A 20,074-nucleotide genomic window follows, 5' to 3' on the forward strand; every position below is an offset into this window, starting at 1 on the left:
TACTAAACGCTCTGTTGAACTGAACCTGCTCATGGATGAATTACAAATAAGAATTTATTACAAAGAGTAATAAAGGTTCATTACACATGTAAATAAAACCTTTCATTGTTATATCTAATGAAATATTTTCACGTCATTCATAACCACTAATATATAATATAATGTTGTTTCTGGAATCATGTGTCAGATACATAAAATGCCTCTTATTGAACATTTGAATATTATTTTTTTAATTGAATACAATGTTTTGGAAGTTATTGTAAGTAGTGTTCAAACCGTTTTTGGAGCATGCGACATACGTAATAAATATTTCAACATATTTCTTACATGAACATATTTTTCAAGTATTCTTTTTTTCCAAATGAAAATAATAATTTCTGTAACAGATAGATAGCTTTACACACGTAAAGGAACTATTTGCAAAAAAAATCACGTTATCAAAATCATTATTATATCTTATAATATAATATTAGAACATAATATCAAAATTGATCCATGACTTTTTTATATTGAAATAGACCAATTTCAGTCTTAAGACGAGTGAGCGCTTAAATATTAGTTATGTTTTAAAATCAGTAAAATATTAAAACGTTATTGTCTTGTATTGTAGGACTCATTTGATACATTTTTCTGTCTGACTTTTCCAAATAAATGAAGAAATAAATAGTTAAATTGTAAACGCTGCCGTTAACATATCACATTCATTCAATAACATTACAATATGTGGTTGAATTATTGTATCAAATAAGTACAGTGATAGTACACATTAGAAAATGGAAAACAAATTTACGATAAACATGGTAAATGGCAGAGATAAATTATTCATTTTCGATCACAACAGAAAAGAATTTGTACAATTGAATGATGCTCAACATGAAGACAAATTGGAAATTTTATGGACTCATTTGATATTGAAAGTACATTGTATTCTTGAAATACAAATTTAAAGTACATGCTACCGACTGTGCCCCTTGTTTAACCTTTAGAATAATTCACTATCAAAATTTAAAGACTTTACAATAAGAAATCTAAACACATCAGTAAGCATGCGTATGATCAAAACTAAACAATGCGAAAGTGCTGAACCTACCCTGAAAGAAATAACATATTGAGTAAGAGGTAAGTCAGTTTGTACATCACAAACAGTTGTCATAAAGTACTATGTAAACGTATGTTCAATATATTTGAACACATTGAAGTAGATATATTTTGCTGCCACCAACAGCAAAATAACATATGTGAAAGGACCAAGTGTATCACAAGTACAAATCAGCAACATGTTGAATTGGATATATAACTTAATTAAACATTAATCAACTTAAATCAAATTAATTACAAAATTTAAAAGCGTGAACTATGAATGTCACACAATTTATAAAAGGTGTTGCGTGCATAATTATTTTAGTCATATCCGGATGCGTTTATACTGAGAGGCCACTAAACACTCAAAGTTTCATTCTTTTCAAAACAGTTTATGGTCCCTTAATAAAACAAATATGTCTGTCACGAAAAGAAACAATTGGAGGAAATTAAAAAGAGAATCAGATGTAATAATGATTCTGCAGTCAAATCCTTGCTAAGCCAATAGAATCGCGCGGAGGAATGAATTGTGGGTTGTTTTGATTAATATTCTTTACGGCCTTTTGGTGGATATTGAAAATGCATGTTGATATCTGCAGAAAAATGGCAATCGAGGTCCAACTTATCTATCCTGATCCGGTATGAGAAATGTGTGTACTTAATTAAATCTCTGGAAATAAAATGAGTTAATCTGTGTCATTATTCAAACCAAACAAGGTATAAAATATTCTTTTTAAATGTTTAAATGTTTTAATTTATGTCCTCTCTTAGTTACATCTTTTACACGAGTATTTTATTGTTTAACAGTTTCTAAAGCAATTAAATGACTGGGATTACATTTCTATAACAATTTGTCATTGTTTTAGGAATTTCTTATCAGCTTTATATCGTTTAGTGAATAGCTCAACATATATAGAATGGTAACTAAGTAACGTTATGAAAGTTAATTATGAATGTCATGAAATTTATTTTCAGAAATCATTCCAATTATATTTTGATTTTTAATCTTTGTTATAAAGATATCGTGATCAAATTTTGTAGACAAATGCAAAATAGTGATTTCAATGAGGCTGTTATGTTTGTAAAATGGCCATATCATTTGGTAATATTTAAACAAGCATTATTGAAAATACAAATAAAAAATAGTTATATCTCCAAATATCTCTTGTCGACGAAGATAAAGTCCTACCTCTTTTCGTTTAAACATTTTATCACAACTTTGGTCCTAATATTTTACTTTTATTTCAAACTAAGCCTATAATGTTTAATTCAACATAATCTTTATTTTGAAAACTCTCTTGTGGTCGTGTTTGTAAACTTGATATTTACGTATACTGTATTAAAAAAGTCGCCTATTCTTCAATGAGAAGTTGAATAACATATGATTACTATAAATATAGCATATCAATGTGTGTCATTTTTGGACTAGTGTGCCATTTTGTATATTTTTAAGGAAGCGTTCTATTTTTCCTTCGTTTTCTTTCTATTTTAAATGGACATCTGATCATTGTTGTATACATACATAAAACAAACACAAAATTTATTCGAGTAAAATTAAGACAATGAATTGAAAATATATTGCTGTTATAAACATGACAAGAGTATTATATGGTTGACATGAAAGGTTTCCTCCCACCAGCTAGTTTTGTTTCTCGAGCGAAGTGGAACTGATATTAAAAATTAATCACAAAATAAAACAAACTTCTGGTGCGTTCAAAAACAAAACATGACACGTGATATCTAAAGTTAGCGACATCAATACATTGTTTGAATCTAGAACACCTTTTGGCATTTGTAAATTTAACTGTTTCGAACATTAAATTCGCTGATGACATATAGGAATGTTTTAGAATTAACGTACCATGAAGATCCTCTTATGATATTGTAAATATTGTTATAATATTGTTGTTTACGAACGTATCAAATAGAATAGTTTCTAAACATTGAGTAATTATTCACTGTATGCCATAATTATTGTACGAAGCGGAACAAAACTAATCGATTGCTTAATTTAGCCTTTACAAATAACCATATCCGTCAAACAGCACTTTACGTTTAAATCAGTATTTACAACAGCTTTGGATTAAAAATAAATTATAAAAATGCGTAATAAATGTGTTTTTAAGTATGAACACTAAACAGATTTAAGCAAGTCGTTATCCTAGCCTAAAGCTACCATTATTATTAGCGTATAGTTTTCAAAAAATGTTCTTATCTACTTATATATGTTACATAATTTCCACTGACTCCCAAAAACAGTTTTCTAACTTTTTGCTTATTTACAGTACTGTTATATGTCGCATTGCTTTTCTTATAGTCTTAGTTTATTTGACTTTCTTTTCTAAGTTTATGTAATGAGTTTTACTCAACTATGAAAAATAATTAAGTGTTTCTGTTTGGTGATTTTAATAGTTTCGTACACAAAGCTAACATTTATATATGAAAAGAAAGTGGACCTATGGAAGTAGTTTAAATTACATTCTCATTATGAATAAATTGTTTCAAATGATATATATCTTAATAAACTTAAAATCTTGCATTATATGTATATTGAGGGATATTTAAATGCAAATTCCAAACATCGACTTTAATTAATTCGCTACAGAAACACCAATCTTTGTCCTATGCAATTATTGTTAAATAAAGAGAAAAGAAGGAATAAAAACATAAAGAAAATAACTTCTTTAGCACTGTTTATTCATTTAAATTTGTTTATTAAAATATACTTTATCCTTGGAAAAGAAAGTGTAGGAAGAAGCACAGGGAAACAAATGATCCAATTGTTCTTAACATTTTTAAAACGATTAGAGTGACATTATGCTCGTATTTTCATTGTCAAGCTGAGCTGAACTGACTATATATTTCATTAGATTGACTGTTAAAATAGTGATTGACCAACTGTTGATATTGAAAAATGTAAAGAATGAAATTTTAAATCTGCCTAAAATATAAAAAGACTGCCCCACTCTTTTTCTGAAATGAACGTTTCAGGTAACTTCTAATGGATATTAACAAAGACTCGTTTGAATCAATGCGTTGTTTATTGTTAATGTGAAATAAATGTTTATATTTAAAGGAATTATGGCAAAAGGAAACCTTATTTCGACATTCAATTGTTCACTCATTTATATCCTTGGATGGGCATAATGTCACTTTAAGTTTATATTACTCATAAATTATCATATACATTGTATATTAACCCACTTCCTTTCACATATTTAAAATGGTATTTAATAAACAGTTACCTAAACGGCTTGTTTTATGATATGAAAGCTATTAAAATAATCCCTTACTCTTTTTTATTACTGAAACTACTGTTTAATGACATCTTTATTCGCTACATATCAGGAACTGTATAGAAAAAAGTTTAAAACTCTGTGAGACATTATTTCCTTTTCAAAGTATTTAAACAATTTTAGTGCAGCAACGTTAAAGTAAATGTCCATAAATGAGGTATGATCGATATAAACGTAATATTTCATTCAACCAATCAAAAATAGAAATCAACACCTAAAAGCACAGCAAAGCTTCCGAGAGTTTAGATTTGACATTTATAACATTTGAAATTATAACCACATGTTATGCAGTCATCGCTTACAAATTAACAATGTTTTTTTTTTATTTATACACTAATCCCTAAAGAAAGTCAAAAACGGTAAAATTGAAAATGTTGCAGGCTCGGTTTGACAGAGCCTGTTCATGGACGGTACTAGTACTGTCAAGTGCAAACTACCGTCCACGCCCTTAGCATCGGCTTAAGCAGAAATCAACATTTAAACATGAAATGGTAAAATTTTGAATTTCCAAAACATCCGCAGATGTGTTCATACGGCGGTCATCATGGAACCTTCAATGTGACACTTTCGTGCCATTCCTTGAAAAGCGGAGTATGGTCCCCAAGTAATAGAATGATTGTGCCCTAAACCAGAAAACAATTGGCGGAACTAAACAGAATGGAATTCTGAAATGGGATCAGAGGTTATGAAGCCTGCATATCACATATAAGACATCACAAGACTAAGTTAAAAAGCAGGCAAGATATCCTAAGGGTGATACAACATTATTCAAGCAGGAATATTGGAACCACCCATGGCAACTATACCACAAACACAACAATAATGACGTGCTGAGCAATCTTTAAGGATCGGAAATATTAACATCTCTGAATGAACGTACGGGTGACTTTTCACAGCCTCAAGACGGCACAAACAACGCTGATGTGTCATTCTATTTCCCGAAAATGTGTTGATGAACTTGCTGATTATGCAAGTAACTCTGATCCCTCCATCCCAACTATAATATTGTACATTTAGTTAAAACAAAAATTCAACAATTTCCAAATTAATAACAATGGTAGCATTTACCTACTGCTGTATAAATGACAATTGTCACATATTTTACATGCATTTATGTATTACGTTTCAGAGGACTTTCCAACTTGTTCTCCTAGCTTACCAGCTTAGTTTATTATTAATTATGTTTCTTATTTATGATAGTATCGGTTTTCCAGTGAACATACTTTTCGCACAACACAAACTTATTTATGGACTTTGTTATCAAAAAGTCGTAAAATCCTTTACTTTGTCATCTTTCGTGGTAGGAAAAGAGACAATTGGATGACATTTAGCAGTAAGATAATAAACCAGTTCCAAATTAACTTCCTTACCCCGGGTTTATAAATTCATCAGCTAAGTGATGTTGTCTCTAAGTTTGATAATAAATACCGTAAAGTTTTACGTCATTCAGTGTGAATACCATGAAGCCCCTGGGTAAAAGGAATTTTAAAAAAGTTTGATTAATTCTTCAACTTAGTAAGTATTAAGTTTTACTGTTACTGCCTAATGATTCTAGAATTAATAATTATAGTATTTTAAAAGATATCGATTTTTAACAAGCAAATATTACTTTTCGTCTAAAACTATTATTTAATTGTAGTGTTCGGTTTTGTTGTACACGCCGTTTCATCAGCTTTTTTTATGAAAGAAAGATCAAGAAGGAAGGACATGATGTATTCTTTCATGTTTTCCTTTTTCACAAGCTAATTATTTTACAACTCTCAAAAGTTTACTGCACATAATGCTATGCCAACTAACTATTCCGCTTTATATGTTTGTTTATACTTTCTGTCTCTTTTTCTTAACCATTAACCTACTGTCGGCAACTAATTCTACCAACTATTGCAGACAAATCGACTGTCTGATCATGGCCAGCACTGTTTGCTATTCAGTCAGTTAATCTTTTGAAAAGATTCCGAAAAATATGAAAATGATAATTGGTTTTGTCATGATTGAAAGACGGACAAGTCCATTTAAGATATTTAGTTAAGTGTGGTTAAGAGACGTTTTAGTGTAGAAAACCATCCATGCTACAAACACTGTTTTCAAAGATTCCAAGTTAGAGAATCTTCCGCTTTATGTCAGAGCTAATTCTTGCTAAGGCATTGATGGTAATTTTCGGTAATGTCAAAAGCCGTTGTGTCTAGACTTTTTAACACACTTGACTTTTTACTTGTAATGATGTTTTATACTATAATATATAAACTAAAAGTCACAATAAATATTCAATTAATTATCGTTCCCTTTAAAAGGTTACATGTTTGCTGACATTTTATTGAATAATATGTTTATTTATATCTTGCAAATTGATCTTATTTATCTAACATTTAAGAATACATTTGGAGGCGTTGAAACTGTTTTGTTTTTACGTGGGTGTCTTAACATAAACTGAGACAATAAAATTCACAATTTGCATTAGATTTTTTGAGCTCATTTCTGTCGTGCCAATTTTTAAAATTCTCTAAATTATATACTGTTGCGCAGGGAAGGGGGTTGACGCTATTGGAGGTTGTATTAAAATTAGAAATGATTTCTGAATATACAATCAAAATGGCTACTGACTTGATAAACAATAATGATAGCTTACTGATAAAAAGCAGGTAATTTTTGAGTGATAACCAACCCTTTGCAGTGTAAACTCAACCTCGTCAGCGAATCGATTATTTAATCAGATGATTAAGAACAATAATGAATCACTTCAATCATGTAACACATTTGTAAGTATAAAAAATAATTTTTGAATTTGTAGTCCCTTGTGAACATGGTAAAATGAAAACTCAGAAAGGCCAATAAAAACTTATATTAGAAAAACTTATATTTTTGTAACAATGCTTATAACTTACAATTTTTTGTTGAAATTGGGTAATGTTATAAGTATTCATATGTTTAAATATTTATCTGCATCGATGATAGTGAAAGACAAAGAACAACATCGAATATCTATATGTATATAATGTTTAAATATTTACTGGAACAAACTTTTGTAATTTTAATCATTTAAATAGTCACATTTTGACAGACATAATCAGTTAGTCTAAGATATCTTAAATGTTATAGTTTGCCATTTTAAACGACAAACAAATTATGTTGAAAGCTTTCATCGTCGCATCAAGTGACGTTTATCCTTGTCTATTTGTTTACCTTTCATGTTATTAAATGTACAGATATGTATGCAATGCGAAACATAATCTATCTTTACAAAATGAACAGTAACAAATGCAATTAAATAAGGCCTAGTTCCACAAAGTTGTGCTCTAAACTCTAATTGCGTCGACATTTGTGAAAATGACACACTATTAGGTCTTACTGCTACTGAAATGGGTATAGTTACATTAGTAAATGTATTTTTGTATTTGCATTACATGTAATTAAAACGCATGGTTGCCCGGAAATGCAATAAAACGGTATTCCTTAAATCAATTAAGCACACAATGCTCCTGTAAAATCTTTCAAGTTAAAACATTTTACAATGATTTTGTAGAGCCTCGTTTATAAAATGCTACAACAAATCTATGAAACTAAGTTAATTGTTTTTTTCTTTCTTCAAATTTTGAAGAACACAGTATTCTTTTTTCACAGAAGGACTTTACATTTATCCAACACTTGAACTTTTGTATCTACCTTAATCTGTTTGCAATATATACAAATATTAAGGTTAATTTTGTTTCTATAGAAATAACATTACAATCATGGCTAAAGGTATCTTTCTTTCAATGACGAATTTCTAATCTAAAATACGACGCCATGTGAATGTCTAAAATCTGATGTCAGCATACAATTCAAAGACGGCTGTGGTGACTAGAATAATCCTAATTAAATCTATTTAGACATGGTGTTAAAGAAGTGTTGACAAAGGATTATGCTTCATTCCATTTCTGACCCTTTTTCCAAATTGATTGCTCTTGATACGCCAAACTAGGATATAAGCAGATATAACTTCTTTTATCAATCTTTTGCAACTATCTATTTTGGTAAATGCTACCAAATTAGTGATACTACGGTATATATTTAATTCATTTTAGATTTCCCACCACTTTCTGATTTCTAATATTTTCCAAACGTGTAAATGATAAATGTAGGTACTTCTATAATTTGAAAAGCTGAAATGCTTTGATGTAAATTAATGAAATCTAACTCTCTAATTTTATGTTTTTTCAAATAATATTATTTATTTTTGTATTTTGTTGAAATAACAAATAATATGGGAAAAATAAAAACGTATAAAAAAGTCCAATATCAGAGATAATCTATTTAAACTAGACAATAATAATGAAATTAACCATCACCAGCCTCAAATCTTCAATAGACTTGCCTCTTTTTTAACATGGATAAAACTAATCTTTGTTTCAGGAATAATTTCAAAAACTGTACTTCCTCTAAAGCAAACAGATCGTGTACTCTACGGTCTGTTGTGTTATAACAAAACCTCAGCAATCTTATGATTAATGATAGATTCGATAAGCCTATAAATTTTTATAATTTAAAACTTAAAAGGATTTTTATGTTCCGTTAATATTTGCAAATTGAAATACCGTGTTAAACTACGTACTTTGAAAAGTACTCTAAGACTTGTTAAATTTGTATTACACGAAGAACGAAATAATGAGGAAACAATGAAGAAACTTTTCAAATATAACTTGCTTAAATCAAAAGCATTTTATATACATACATAGTTGACACAATTTAAAAGTGACATTCAAAAGTTAAATAAAATAGTCTAGAATGGAAAGTTTATAATTCACGATCAAATATGTTGAAAGTATTTTAGTATCAAACATTACAACATACCATGAAAACTATATAAAGGATGTTATTGATAAAATCAAAATCTATATATAGCAGATATTATATCAATCTAGAACAAAATATTATTATTCATAATATATATGTTTGTACATTATATGAAAGTTACAGCTATATAAACATTTATTTTCCAAGAAATATTTTATTAGGAATGTTCAAATGAAAAATTTCTATTGCTTTTATCAAAAAAATAATCATACTTATGGAAAAGGTACTGATTGCAAACCAATCAATTTTAACTAAAAACATTCAGGTGTAAAGTTAAGATAACCGAAAGCTTTAGTGTGTAATGACTTGCTAATGGACCTATCTGGTCTTTCTCCGTGTTGATCTTTCATTTTATATTTTTACCACGTTATGTATCCAGATAATTAGAACTTGGTGATTATGCCAGTCTTTTTCGTATTTCGTAGTACAGAAAATAGTGAAAAATAGCGTAAATATATCTTATAGACTTATAAAAAGAAAGAACGTGTCTTACTTCAACTTTACAAAAGTTAGATTTTTTCAAATTACATTACCAAATTTTAAGTGAATTTATCCAAACCAAACAAGGAGGAAGTCTTTAACCCTTGTCAGTTAAAAAAAAAACCTTTAAAAACACTGGCCATGTTAGAAAAAGGGACGTCAATTGTTGTGTGGTGTTTTTATTGCTTTTTGTATTGTTTTGTGTTTTTTTGTGTGTATTCATCGCACCCGACGTGTTTTGTCTCGTTTTAATTTGGTCAAAAGCACTTTTAATTATTATTTAATACGATTTCATTACTCAAACAATGTCCGTGTTGTCTAAAGATATTGAGATAAGGGAATAACATACCTACAGTGAGAAAGTTACTTCCCTGATTATTCAGAATTGTAATTATGTTGCTGTTTAATTAATAAACTGTAAGCTTTAAACAAATTAGTCTTCATTCTGTTGTCACTAATTGAAATTTCACATGAACGTATTACTAAGCAAGCGTTGGCGTACAAAATGTGATATCAGTAATTACATATAAATTACCTAATTCGTTGAACAAGTAATGAAGCATAAATAAACCTGACCTCATTTGAAAATAAGACATTTCAAGTTCGACAAAGTAAGCATGTTATCATAAAGTTGTGTTCCTAAAATGTATGTTTGCAATCAACCTTATATCTAAAGAAGTACTGACTCGCAGATGCGGATTAAAGAATACATACTTTGACATAATAAATACTAGCTTATGTCACAGAAAAATCGAACATACTTATTAAGTACATCTCTAATAAATTTTCAATGAATAACTGCAGAAATAACGTTTTTTTTTCATTTGGTTACTGATTTTAAAGAAAGCACTATACTTTAGCTCGTGAGTGTCTTTATATCTCTCCAAGACTGTTATTGAAGATGTTGCTATTAAAAACTTTAATATATGTCGAGTTTTTTTGTTTCTAAAAGAAAACAATAATTTTTGTTATATTTAGAAATACCAAAACTCGCTTTTAAATTAGCTACTTATGTCTTTAAAGATACTTGTAACAAAAAGTAAGAAGAAATGAAATTTCATACCTCAGATTCAAACGTTACAAAAACCTTCATATAAAGAATTAATTTTAGTGGAAACATTCACGCTGCTCAAAATGGTGTGTACAAATGGTAAATTTTGAATCTTATAAGTGTTTCTCCTTTCTGTTGCTTTTTAGTTATCATTTTTTTAAGTTTTATTTAAAAAAAGTTTTATTTAAAAATTTATGATTTTAAGTCCCACAGGATAACAAAAACAGCTAAAAGAAGTTTTCATAAAGAATTTTGTGACCATATTGGAAGTAAATAAACATTAACAATTATTGACATCTGCTTGGAATATTAACTTACATATATGATACGAATGGAAATATAGACGCTTCTTCGTTGAAATTGTAAAAAGAAATGTTTTTGCATGCACATCATTTCCTTAAAATATTTTTAACATATCGTTTACAATGATGAAATACTTGGCTTTAATTAATAAGATTATTTTAAGAATTAAGGATTGGTTTTGCTTCGTCGGTTCACTAATCATCTATTTATCTCTGATATTCTGTAATACCATTATTATTGCGATAAAGAAACCGAGTGTTAAATGTTCAGGTGACTGCTGTCAAATATGTGTAAATCAACGCATTTCGGTCACCTGAAGGTATTCTAGAAACATGTGAAATGCTAAATATAAACTTTAGCATTTAGACACCATTCTAGATAAATATTTAGGAGAATAGTAATATTTCGAAACATGCGACTGACAGAGTATAACTTCATATTTATATATAGTGTCGTTTTGATTAAAGAGAGTTTCTTTTCCTTTTTCATAATGGAATTTCTTTGTGTGTCGTCAAAATGTCTATACTAATTAATGGTGTAAACAAAACATTGCAACATTTTTTTAACTACCCTTACTATGTCTGTAGAAATCAAATATTTTGTTTAATTTGCAGAACAGAATGTAATTTCTATAATGAATCAGACATTAATTCCAAAGCTGTCAATCATTTTAAAACGAATAAAATATTCGTAAAAGTATTTATTTTTTATAACCATGTTGCATGCATGTACGCTAATTTGTTGTAATTGGCAGTGTAAAAGGAAAACATGACTTTTGAAAAAAAATCAAGAAGTTAAACAAGACAACGTATAACAAACATCATCATACATTACCTGATAAGTGATAATCTACACAGAAATGAAATAATTTCATTAATACATAACACGTAATATCGTAGTGAATTTGTAATATACGTGTACTTATGGTTGTTAACATATTGCATTTGTTGCCATCTGAATAATTCTACTGTCATTAGACGCCGCGTGCACGCGGCGTCTAGTAGATATGCGTTCGTTCAGCCAGCAACGGGGAAAATTTTAGTCTTTTTGTTCAATATTTTTGTTCTAACAAAATAAGACAGTTTTCAGATTTTCGGATAAAAATAGCTTTTCTGATAATCAACATGTCCCCGACCGTCATGGAATTAAATGAACGTTTAACAAAAGTGATACTTCCATGTTTATATATAACATTCTTTTTATTTTTATCTTTTTTTTATTATTTACCAATAAAATAACGTGCCAATGAGCCAGTCAATATTCTAAAGCAGGACATTACCGAGTGGAATATTCTCCGCTATTATCAATTTCAACAGAAAGGGCCGAAAAGTTGCGGTTGGAGTCATTAGAGTATATTCAGCGTAATGCGTTTACTTTCCGTAATGCATTTTCAATCGAGTGATGCCTTTTTATATTTATAAGTAATTGTATCGACGTCATATAGAACATGTTTTACAACAAACACGGATAAGTGTATACTTGCATTTTAAAAAATGATAAAAAGTTGTTCAATTGAAAATTTTATATCTAGTGTGCAAACATTTAATTATGCCTCGGCCAGTCGGGGAGTATTTCTTGACACTGTAGACTAGGTGGATTTTGTTAATTTTTTAACCCCAATGGATTATTTTGCGGCGTCTTTGATGTGCAGCATCAACATTTAACTTGTTTTGTCTAGTATGTATTCAACCGCTGTACTCACAAAACAAAAATACTTACAGATTAAAAATGAAAACATATCAATGAATGTCTAACGAGTCGTTTGAAATGAAAATCAATCAACAGAAAATTACTTTGAAAACATCAATTATGCCTTTTTTTACGTTGTGATATATTATATGTTAGTGTTCCGTCTATTTAAATTGACATTAAATATTAAATATCATATTTTATTAATCAAATTCTCTTTATCAGCTCTATATTAAATGCATTAAAAATATTTTAGTGATTTATGTTTATATTATTTTGATTGAATGGCACTCCTTTCTTATTTCTCTGTGATAATTTTCAGTTGAAATCAATAATTTAACAAAGTATTACTTTTATTATTATAAAAATATAGGTAGTAATATAAAATGGATACTTTTATACGATTTCCTTGCATCACTTTAATATACCATATTTCTATTTTTGAACGTTCAATTATCTAATTAAAAAGATACGCATTTCGTACGAGGTGCGAATCTTTTTAACCAAAGCTACTTATAAATTGATTGTATCATTTATTAATGATAACGAAAAATCAAATGAAAGACATTATTATACATACAGTCGTTTTTGGGGTGTTGTTTTCTTTTCACACAAATAAGAAAATGTAAAGTTTTGTTAACATCAGGACGAATACTACGACATTTTGAAACAATTTGAAAATATATAAAAAACCTTTTAAGTCAAGTATTTTGATACTTATGAGCATTTTACTACCAGCATGAAACAGAGTTTGTATCAATAACAACATACCTTGCTTAAAGCATATTAAGCATTGACATATTGAATAATATTATTTCAAATATACGCTAACAGCTTTTATTGATTAATTCTGTTTAAAATTCAATGTTATACTCGTTATTTGTGTTAAATGAAAGGACAATATATACGGGAAAGGTTTTTTATGTTTTATTTAAACAAAATGATAAAAAGTTAGACCTAAACTGACGGTGTAAAGTTTCTAAATTAAAACTTATTTGTTCTCAAAACACAAAATGTATGGCAAACTATTTCAAGTGACGCAAACGCATGCATGGAAAGACTCTGAGCTAGACAAAAGCTAAACTTTCACAATGTCAATTTGATATACAAAAACGTTCTAGTCGTATATAATAACATCTATGTTATGACAAAAACGTGTATAATTGTATATTTACCAATTCACATGCAATTTACGTAGAATTGATTTCATGGAGTTTTTTGTGAAAATATTGTTTCTGTATTAATGCATTCAGTCTGTTCAAACTTCGAATTTTGAAGCTGTTACAATATTTAATATTAACTCATTTACTTAATTAACACATACCTATTTTTTATCACTTTATCAGGTTTTGTTTACTATTTTTTCTGCAATGCTGAAAGATATCAATGGGAAAAAAATTGTCATGTTCTTCCAGTTTATGATTAAGTTTTTTCAAAAGCCCAATAACATGAACAAATTGTAACCTGCATTTTTTTGTAAAAGAGCATTTTTTATATTTAATGTTCACTTACAGCTATAAAAAATGTACAAAGTATCTGTAAAACAAATTTTGTTAGAGAAAATAGATACTAACTTATGCGTTTTTGTATTTAATACCAACTTTTATTAGACTGATATAATTTACAGATGTGGACATATCAGCAAGCAAAATAATGTTATTTTTAAGGAATATGTTTCAGAGCACAGACATTTCCATTGTTAAAATAAGTAATGTATATATCAGCCAGTGGGTAATACATGAACTATTAATTTTAAATCTTAATTCACACATAAGTTATAATGCATAATGTAAACAAATGTTTAGGTTTGTAAACTGTTATAAAATATACATTATAACGGAGCGACAACTTTTTTTGTGATTGTATTACAGTAATATATGTGACTGACTCATTGACATTTAAAATGCAAGGTTCCCTAGAGGACAGTAAATATTAATTATTAATGAAGAGTTATTCCAACACCCAATTTACGTTATTTGCGCCACTTGGAATTGTTCAGCCCATGTCCTAAGACAACTGACTTTTTAAGACTGAAAATCGCAATAAATTATTCTTCTCTAACTTTCACGTCAATATCTTCAGTTTAATATTTACGAATGCACCATCCCTGGTGAGGTTTTGCGTTTTTATTTAACTGTTTTAAGATTTTATACCGTATATGTTCAAAGCAAATGTACATCTATAATTCATAAGGATGTAACGAAACACTGTACATCAAACATCATTCACTAATTACCTTGGCACTCGCTTGGAAACAATGTGTTCGTCCTTTATGTTTTGCTGAACATTACAATCCCAGCAGACAATATTTTTGGTATATCATGCATGATATAAAATTGTAATAGGATAGCAGAAATAGACTTTATTTAGATACTGCTTTTATATTGCAAATATTCGAATTAGAAACCAACGCAGTCAAATTCAATTCCATTTAATATCAAATGTTCATCTTTGTTCATTCTTTTGAAACGTTTAAATATTTTTTTGACAAATTTTGAAAGTATCCTTTTAGTGAATTAATTTGTAAAATATATATCCTCAATTGTTTTCTGTGCGTATCTTGTGTAATTTGTTATAATTTTATGGTGATTTAGAGACACTAGTTAAGAAGTAAAAGGTGATTAATGTAAAAGCAGTTGAATGAGACGAGACATTTAAATGGATAAGTAAATAACTTGTTCATCCTGATGAGTTTTTTTATTCCTTGTGAAAATACAAGTACTGAATTGGTTAATTTTCTGTCAATAACTTCATAATTGACATGTATATCAAACCTAATTAAAGTCGCAACCTATTCATTTGTTTCTGCTCATTGTTCTTGTGACGACGTTGAAGTAACTCATAATAAGCTTTCCAAAGTTATTCCTCACTTTGTTTATTACTAATTAAATTTTTTATTAAACATTATCCAGCGTTGGCGTATATAAATTTTACATCTGTGATTACATATAAATACTGTATTTGATTTGTTCAATAAGTAATGAAGCATAAATAAACCTAAGCTAATTTAAAAATTAGACATTTCTCTGCCGACGAATATTGTAAAGAATGTTCCAGAAAGTTGTGTTTCTAGTTTGTATGTTGGCAATCATTCAATACAAGATGCGGATATAAAGTAATTTATACATTTATTAAGTAATTTATTTGTTTAAAAAAGCAATAATCTATGTGAATGATAGAACAAAGAGTTATAATACTTTCTAAATAGCCATATGGCCATTTCAATGAGCTTCGATATTGCTAAATTCTCCTTAAAGAAATACTTAATACACAAAAATAACAAGAACAGTTAAACAGTAAATAATGGAATCCATTACAAACGCACAAAACGAAAAATTGAAAATGTTGCAGGCTCGGTTCCTCAGCCTGTTTATGGACATGAATGGCAATGACAAGCTACCGCCCACGCCCTCTAGCATCAGCTAAAGCAAAATTACACATTAAAACATGAACATAGAACGTAGGAACATTTGCAGATGTGTTCATACGGCGATCATCTCGGACCCTTTACGTTAGTTCCATTCCATGATAAGCGGCGAATGGTCCCCAAATAAATGAATAATCTAGGGAATTGAATTTTCAATACTCCGAACATATGTTATAACTTTTAAAATATTTTACAGAAGAAAAGATAATCAAATTATATTTGAAATGAAGTAAATAATAGCAGACGTTTAACAGTTATCAGTTTTATGAACGATTCGTATTTAATGTTGTTGTAGAATAATATGTTGGAGGTACCCTGCAAAGATAAGATGCATGATTAAAACTTAACTTAAACAAAATAAACTTTATAATTCTAAAACCTATTTTTTATCATATATAGTAAACATTATCATCGATACTACTACTGTACAGTAATTTCTTTACACTTGATTGACTCAAAGAATTGCACTTTCAGGCTCAATATCAAACAGAACCTGAAGCATTTTCAATTGTGTCGTTTTTGGCTTTCTTTAACGATTCTATTAGTACACTCTATTCCGGTATGCCCTTAATATTCTGATTAAAAAGGAAACATGTTCAAAGTTTCTTGATGCCTTGTCATTGTCTAGGTAGGGATATTGGGGTTATTTTGTCCCGGTACTAATTGTAGGCCCCATGTACCTTTTTGTATACTCCATATACCCTGACACTCTCGGAAAACTACTTTAAGGTACCGGGTAATGCTAGAAGATCTGAACTTTTTTCCTGCTGTTTTTTAGCTTGACCACATATGCATAGCAGAATATTTGTAACATATTTTAACAGTTTCTTTAATATCTATAGCTATATGTAACTGTTTTGCGCACCTTGCATTTATTGTGATGTCGTTTAACCGAAAAACAACGACATCAACAACAAAATGGTTCCAAAGTTAAGGAGATTTGCTTGTCTTCTTATTTGTAGGCATTAGGGCCTAAACCGAAGCAATAATGGTAAGAAGGTTGAGGAGGAATGAAGTTCTCATAAAAAAGACGGTTATGTTTTTTTTAATCATTTACGTAAATTGTTTTACGGCATCAATTTTTGCGCGTTTAATTCTCGGGGGTCGTTCTGTATTTTCAGGTACCAACAAATGCTCTTTACATCGGTGGATACAGTCTAGTATACTTAAAGTTATCAGTTGAAAGGTCGTATAGTTTTAAAAATGTGTAACTTAAAACGCATTAAACTTGTAGCAAAATGTCCTTTTCACAGTCCAATAACTCGTTGATAGTTGAAAACATTTATTTTTTTTCCATTATAATAACTCAATAGTCATTCCGTCTAGTTCTATTTATTTCTGGTGTTTTTATAGCGACAATAAACAAAACATTTTATCAAGACGCCAACATTTTACAAGTAACGTATACACTTAAGAAATGAATGTTCACAGGTTTAAAAAACTGTAATCATTGTAAAACGTGAAGCACATCAATACTGCATTGTTTAATGTTGTGATGTTTTGTGTTGTGATATTGTATATATCATGTGTGTGTTAAAATGATTATTAGTTATACGGCATATTCGGTATATACAACCTATTTACTTTAACAACCGGTAACAAAGGAATGTTTATCAATAAACATTTTTTGCGTTTGAAATGACATTTCAAATTAATTTATTGCGTATTTATATTTAATGTCAATTTATGTTGTTAAACACACGAAAAAATAAAAACATTAAAAAATCAAATATTACTGTTGGTTAATCATAAAGGAGACTTAAAAAGTGTTAAAAAGTCTTTTTACATTGACAGTAGTAACTAATGCATGCTACCTTCAAGATCCTAACACCGGCTTAAGCAAAGAGAAATAGAGATCCCCTGATAATAACAATCCGAATTTAACTAATATAAATGGATAGTTTGTTATGTAGTGTATACTAAAATACCATGGCAACAAAAATGGATGTATTCATTTACCGGTTGGTGAAATCAATAATGAATATTTTTAATTAATTTATATCTGTGGGTGATTTATTGACATTTTGAATTAGGGTCTCTAGACGACAGTGTGTAATTCAATATGGTAATTAGCGTATCGTGAAATTTCCTTTTCTGAACTGAAGCAGGAAAAATAGATTTTCAGAAATGCGAACACTCGTATCAATTATGTTACTTCTATATGCAATATAAAATATGCTACAAATATATTTTTCTCAAATGCTTGCGAATCTGTCACATATTTGAGTAGCATGTACAGGCACGTTAATGAATTGACTTGAAATTCTGTTAAGAAAAACAAATCAGATGTCTACTAGTTCATCGTCACTTGCTGCATTTCTTTCTTGGATTTGCATCAATGCCTTTCCGTTTTAACATGCTTTACCATTTGGCGCGAAACATGTAACGGGCATTTTGAAAAGTAAAGTTGATTTGGCTTATTTACATGTGGATTTAATATTTCCTACAATGATTAGTTGTTGATATTTGTAGAAAGTGAGAAGCATTGTTATATAATAGGTGAAAAAGAAAATGTACATGCTTTAATATTTTTTATAATCTAATATTACTGACTACAGTAGTGCCACAAACAGAACAATGTTGCACAACTGTCATGTCACATTACATTTACAAGTTTTGTTAGTCTTGTTTGTATTGGAATTACTTTCCTTTACCAGGTAGGCATCAGTGAAAGCATATTTTTTTTAAATTTAATATCTGGCCCCGCTGTCATGGACATACGATAAGTATAATTATGCAAATTTAAATGATTTACAAAATATCCGGAATAATGTACACTAGTTCTTAATCATAATATAAAATGACTTGTGCGCAGAAATGATTTGGTAAGGTATCTGTAATGAGCGAATTTTATTTTTTTTGCGCGGAGCTTCTCAATTGCTGCATTGCAGCAACATTTGTACTTCTTCCTATAGGTTTCAATTTTTTTAAAACTACATTATTATACATGATTTGAAATGGAAACATTAGGAAGTTAAAACATAGAAATAATCGCTAGTAACAATAATGCACAGATATTTCAAATTCGAATCATTGTAAGTCCAGAAATATTGTGTTTTATTAACTTATCAAAGTAAATAAATATGAAACATTGATCATAATGCTATTAATATTAGTTTAATATAGGTATATTCCTTTGACAAAATACGTGCTTTTAAGACCGTTCATTACTTTACTTTCCAGATGGCAGTGTACAGTCAAAAACATATTGCCAAAATGACGACACGTGTACTGGCATTTCATGTGGTGTTTTTCTTTTAATCTATTCCGATAAGTCGATTAGTTGTGTTTGATGGCCGATTTGACATTGATTAAATCTGAAATTATGGTGAACTTTTAAATTTGAAATGTCAAGGAAAAAAGACAAGAGGGCCATGATGGCCCTGAGTCGCTCACCAGAAACCACTGTTTTTCAGTGTTTGAAATTATCCATTGTGAATATTTTCTGATATTTAATTTGAGCATAGAATATGTTTAAACAATAATTTGAAAAAATGCCATGACCTGGGGTATTTAAGCTTAAGCTTAAACGGCGCCAATCAAATTAATATGAGCAAACTTGATAAAAGAATACCTAACAATGCTACAAAGTTTGGTGATCATCTATCAATTATTTCAGTAGGAAATGATGTTCAAAGGTTTTTCTATTTTTGGCTTTAGTGCCCCCTACAAGGGGCCAATCAAATTAATATGAGCAAACTTGATAAAGGAGTACCTAAGAATGCTACAGACAAAGTATGGTGATCATCCATCAATTAGTTCTGTAGAAATAGACGTTTAAAGGTATTTCTTTTTTTAGCTTTAGCGGCCCTTAAAAGGGCCAATTGAATTAATATGATCAAACTTGATAAAAGACTACACAAGAATGCTACAGACAAAATTTGGTGATCCTTCATCAATTAGTTCTATAGAAGAAGA

Source organism: Ruditapes philippinarum, unplaced genomic scaffold (genome assembly GCF_026571515.1).
Source record: "Ruditapes philippinarum isolate M1 unplaced genomic scaffold, ASM2657151v2 ctg833_1_1_1_1, whole genome shotgun sequence".
NCBI lineage: Eukaryota > Metazoa > Mollusca > Bivalvia > Venerida > Veneridae > Ruditapes > Ruditapes philippinarum.